The sequence below is a fragment of the Arachis ipaensis genome, chromosome B05, assembly GCF_000816755.2.
Source record: "Arachis ipaensis cultivar K30076 chromosome B05, Araip1.1, whole genome shotgun sequence".
NCBI lineage: Eukaryota > Viridiplantae > Streptophyta > Magnoliopsida > Fabales > Fabaceae > Arachis > Arachis ipaensis.
Window position 1 is genome coordinate 127,904,769 of NC_029789.2, and position 6,285 is coordinate 127,911,053.

Here is a 6,285-nt window from a genome sequence, read left to right on the forward strand (position 1 = left end):
TTAGTGGGTTTTGTAGAGAATTCCAAGACGAACGCATGGTCACTCCGGATTGAAAGTTACAAGGGTTTGAATATTAGGAGAAAAGGGTTTCGTATGATTTTATTATGTCATCTTCTGCATGAATTTGAGTTTGAGGAAGGAAGAAGGCCGAATGCTCCATTTATATGTGGGCCTTGGGCCCGGTTCAGGCTTGGTTCAACTGGTTTGGTTCGACGGTCCAATTTTGAGCCAAAAATTTTAAAATTAGTGTTAAAATTTGTATTTTAATTATTTCTACTTTTTTAAACTATAAAATTTAATTTTATAATTTTTTAAATAATAATTAATTTATTAGTTAACTATTCATTAATTACTCTGGATTTACAAAACCTATTGAAGCAATACTAGAACTTGGTGATAAGATAGAACTTTTGGGTTAAAGTTAAACTATGATTAGCATCAAAGTCCATGAGGAACACACAAGTAGTGAACTTTATTCTTGATGTGGTACCACAATGTCGCAAGAAAAATTTTTTTTACAGAGTTAATAGTACACAGCAATCAAAAGTTTTCCATAAAATACTGTAACATACCTTGGATAATATTTGATTCAGAACATAAGAAACAACCACATTCACAAGCTGAAGATCAGCAACAGCTGCACCAGCTTCTCCATGTTGTAAAAGAAATATAAAGTAAATAAAAATGAAAAAGAAGGTGCTAGAAAGATTAAAACAGAGAGCGAGCTGTTCGCACTATTGCAAAGAAGGTGCCTAACTAAAGGAAATTCACAATACCAAGCCCCAGTTCTATCTTCCCTGAGTCCACAAAATCTGATGTAACTTGACCAAGAAATGTGCATACAGTTAAACCAACACCCATTGTCCTCACCAATTCAGTGGCATGTTTTGCTTCTGTAGCAACCCTAGCAAGAGGAAGGCCAGCAATAACTACTGCCCCTACAACCTGCCGCAATCAACAAAAAATCATTTAATGTGCAGGTAATAAATGATAAATTACCATCAATAATACACTAATATAATAGTACTCCAAAGGGTTCTAACTCATGTATACATGAGAAGAGCTGAGTTGGGCTGCAAGATTACCAAACCTTAGAGGACCACTGAATGTTCATAAAAAAAGGAAGCAAAAAATGAAATGCAGAATTGTGAATGAGTTGCTGATGAACAGGATACTTCACCAACTATAATATAAAATGTTGAGTAAGACATCATTGATCCATGTACCTGACTTTCCTTAGTTGGATAAGACTTGGTCATTGTTGATGCAGTATGCACAGGGAACTATTACAAAATGTAGAGAGATTCTTGGACGAATACAAGTCTAACAACTCACATTTAGACACAGCCACATTAAAAATGTGCCCTGCTAGCTCTTCAACATAAATTCATTTGCAATTTTTTTAGTGTCTCAAATGTGAGTTATTAGACTAGTACTCATCAAAGGAATTTTCTATGTCTGAGGTTGGTGTCAATTTCTGAAAAAATAGTCAACCATGTCGAATTGCAGCTAACCAGTGAACCAAATAAACTTGTATCAAACTGTATTGGACATAAATCTCCTTTACCTCCTCACTCTCTGCATTGAACAAACACCATTGAGAGGTAAAATCCATGTTACTAGAATAATCAAGATTATTAACAACTAGAGAAACTATTGACCATCAACTCCAACAAATCAGGAATAGGAAGATCGGTCCTCATGAATCATGATAGATCTCGAGAAACCTGCCATATCAAGAGATGTCATAAATGTCCCTGTATAAACTCTAACAACAGCCAGTCCATGTTGTAGCTGCAAGCTTAGAACTGATTTTCCTGCTGCAATCATTAGTTCCATCAAAGGGGTGCCACCAAGCCTACATGTGAAGAACTTGCATATGTAAAGAACAGCTTAAAAGTAGCACACACAAAAATATATTCTAAAATAAGAATGTAGATAAACAAAAGGAAAGACTATTATATTCTCAATAATTAAATATTGCTTTTCAATGTTATGTAATGAGAAGATCTATGAAGCCAACTTCAATCAAACTGGTAGATATATACCTATAGGAATGTCTTTTTGAAATGGTGCTCAAGTTCATAAAACAATATAAGAGAATTTAATACCTACAAAATTACCATAATTTAAGGCCATCATTATTCAATCATTAAAGAATATTAAAATTGCATGTCATCCATTTTCCAAGATATCATCCAAGATACGTGTTGGTCCATATGACCCAAGTTGTTAAAGAAACCTCGAATTAACACATCCCAAGTGGAAACATTGGAAAAGATTCCTTTACTCAACATCTTATTATGAAGATACACAATGACTTCTTCAGTGCCTAACCAATTGCAAATACCCCACAAGATATAAGTATGTGATATTATGTCTTGATACAATTCCTTTTCTTCAATATATTTATCCAAAATTTGCATGATAGTTCTAACCTTACCCAACTTACTATATGCATGAATAATTACATTGACTGTAATGGCATCGGGTTTTACTCCATTCACCAATATTTTTTCCAGAATTTGGAAAACCCGTTCTTGCATCCCAACAGAAGAAAATCCATGCATAATAATGTTGTAAGCGACGATATTTAGATCCACATTCCTTTCTTCAATATCCTTTATAATTCCACAAGCTTCTCTGAATCTGTTCACTCTAAAAAGACCATCTAACAACTCATTATATGTTCTAATATTAGGCAAACACTCATATTTCTCCATCTGATGAAGTACACTCATGGCCCCTTCTACTCTTCCGTTAGCACACAAGCCCTTGATCAATGTGTTGAATGTGACAACATTTGGTGGACAACCATCAACAACCATATTTTCAATAAGACAATGAGCTTAGTTAAACATAGACATTTGACAAAGAGCATCCACCATAGTGGTGTATACCACAACATTGGGATGGCAACCGCAATCTATCTTCTTGTTCCATATTGCAGAGGCACCTAGCAAGTCCCTAGCTTTTGTGAAATCGGATATTAGAGTGCTATATATGGTCATATTTGGACTACAAGACCTTTTTTCCATTTGATTATAAATAGATATTATTGAGTTTGAAGAACTAACAATATTTTATAGATGATGACTAAACATTATTAATTAGATTAAAAGTCAATTATGTGCTTGATTGTTTTGTTAAGTGTGTAGAAAATTTAGTTATCAAAAGAGGCCCAAGAAGCATCAACACAAGCTCAACCTTAGTTCAACTTGAATAAAGCATTCATATCATCACTCCCAATCTAAAAATTTTTTTTTTGAGTGGCTGAACTACAAGAAATAAGAAAAGAAAGAAAGTGAGCTCATATCCGTAGCAAAGCCCAAATTGTTAGTCCACATCGAAGTCCAACCATTCACTTAGTTGCTAATTAAGCAATGGAACTCAAATTTCATCAGAATCAAATAATACACCACTGTAACCAAAATTTCTCTTCTTTCTCTTTTCTCTTTCCTATCACCCATGTGAAATTCCAAAAGCAAAGCAAGAAAAGAAAGCTCTATCTAGGGATCACATCAAAGAAGAAAAAGGGTTTAGTTACAACTTACAAAGAAGAAAGAAGAAGAAATCAGAAGTTAGGCACAAAAGCACAAAATAAATCTTAGGCTGGATTAGAAAGATCTTTTTATTTTTGGTACATCCAAAGTAGCTTGTTGAAGCTTCCTTCATCCTCATACACACTTCTAGTAAGATGAAGAAAATAGAGGCTATGGAGCTCTATTGTGAATCAACGTTCAAAAATCAAACTTGGAGCCAAAGCGAGAATGCACTGTTCAGATTCAAGAAGCAATTTGAAAAAAGATGAAAAAGAAGATAGAAGGTATGGATGCATGTATGATTCAGTCACTGCCGCCTCTACTCTATCTCTCCTCTGTGACGCTGTTGCTGCTATTGATTTTTTGGGAGAAGATATCAATCGTGCTGAAGCAAAGTTTCAAACTTTGGAAGCTTCACTCCTCTATTAAAGGGGTGAATGGCCAAGGGTTGAACAAAGGAGAGAGAACCCAAAAAGAAAAGAGAGTAAAAACCTCACAAACAGAGTTTGAAGTCTTGGAAGCATTACACCTATACTAAAGAGAGCACTCCGCTAAGATGAAGAACAATGTTTGAGAGTTCAGAAGTTGAGTTCAGCATATAGGGTTAAGGCTGTGATTCATCATCTCCTTCATAGTTTACTGTTTATATTTTTGTTTCAGTGTTATATCTTTATTTGTATTCATTCAGAGGTAAAAAGTACGAAAGATAGGCATTGAAAAAAAGCCATTGAGAGAAAAGGCTGAGAGAAATACTTGGAGAGAAAAGTCAAGAGTGATTTTAGATTTTTTTGTTGTATTTTTATTTCGTGTCATGCACCTAAGAGGTATCCCTTGCTAAGTTGGATAAACACTTAGTGTGTTGAGTCTAGGTAGTTACATAGCCAAGTCAAGTTTATGTTGAAGCTTGATGTATCTCTGATAGGATTATGTTGAGTCCTTGGGATTGGTGTATGTAATACTTGAAAAGATAGCAAAAATTCCACCAATATTGTGGTGGAGACTGGATGTAAGTTGTATTGCACTAGGCAACTAAAACAGGATACATGGCTGTATCACTTTCTTCTTCCCTAGTCAGATTTTGTTTTTGGACAATTCATGAGACAAAACTAAATTGTCTCCTGCATAATCCAATACACATACCAAACGGAAGCTACGTTACAAGTTTTTGTTTGAGGCTTTATTAATCAAGTTTTAAAGAAGGTCATAGATTCAATCCTCTGTTATCTAGGCCATCAAGAACCTTCAATGGCCTCAGCCATATTCCTAATGGAGTACAAATCGTGTATGAGGGTGTTGTATGAAACAACATTCAGCTTAACTCCATCCATGGTCATAAGGTTCCACAATTCAAGAGCTTCACTAAGTTTTCTTCCCAATATATAACCTTTTATCAGCGAAGAATAAGTATGAATATTGGGGTTGCATCCTCTCTTAAGCACTTGTGCAAAAGCAACAAGAGACAAGTCAATATTTTCCATATCAAAAAGACAACTGATAATAGTAGAGTAACTGATAACATTCGGGTCAATGCCCTTAAACGCCATCTCATTCATCAAACAAAATGCCTCCTTTATTTTGTATTCTTTGCAAAAACCATTGATCAAAGCATTGTAGATAGGTACTATAGGAGCAAACCCCTTGGCTAGATCTTTTGCCTTCTCTACTTGACCAAGTTTACAAACAGAAGGCACTATAATAGTGTAACTCACAGCATCTAGAGGACAACCCTTATTCAACATTTCTTGAAGCAGCTTGTAGGCATCATCCACCTTCCCATTCTTACATAATGCCTTGAGAAGCATGTTAATTATGAACCCATTTGGTTCCAGCCCTTCACTTTTCATGTTGTTATACACAGGACGGATCATGTGAAACCTATTTTCACCATGTAATGCATCTAAAAGGTAATTGTATATCTTAACTATGTACTTGCACCCGAATTCCCTTATCCTATGAAACATCTTTAAAGCTTGATCAACAACCCCTGCTCACCTATATGAATTCATCACACATATGAACAAATCTTCAGAGCAAGCCACACTTTCAAGCTTTATCTGCTGCAACAGATACTGAACGCCATCCATTTCACAGTTTCTCCCATGCTTCTCAAATATGAGCTGATATGTAAATTGAGTATGCTTGAAAGCTCCAGAATTGGCCAAAGACTTGAAATATTCAAGCGCCAAACTAATATCTCTCATGTTTCAATCTCTTCAATACATGAAACTCTTCAACAAAAGAAGCATTAGTGGATTGAGGTTGGGAATTACTTTCAAGGTTGAAAATTTTGTTCAAGTTAAGCACTAAAGGATTGAAGGCTTACGCACTTTTAACAAGGAACACCCATCTTTCTAATACATGATTATAGTATCGGAAAAAATTGCTGTGGGATAAGAGAATTGAGTTAGCTTTAAGAAGCTGGAATATACATGAAAAAAATAAACATATTTAACTGTTCATGTTTTGCCTATGTATACGAAATTTAGAGTATGGTCTCTGCAAAATCTAATTTCCTTCTTTATTTTATATTCATGAATGGACCTATACCCAATAAGGATGATGTTTTGATCCTATTTAATTTTATTTCTAGACTTGTACTTATATATTTTCTATTAATCAACCCATATTAGTTAGAAAATTAGGAATCTTCCACCCAATAAAGAGCGAAACAAATGGTCAAATAAAATTGGTAAATTGCAAATAACAAAAACATAAAATAATATAGAAATAAAAAAATCTATAT

At 34.6% G+C, this 6,285-nt stretch overlaps 1 pseudogene; it reads right to left on the reverse strand.

Moving 5' to 3' along the window:
• LOC107641088 lies at nt 2,081-5,889 on the reverse strand (annotated as a pseudogene).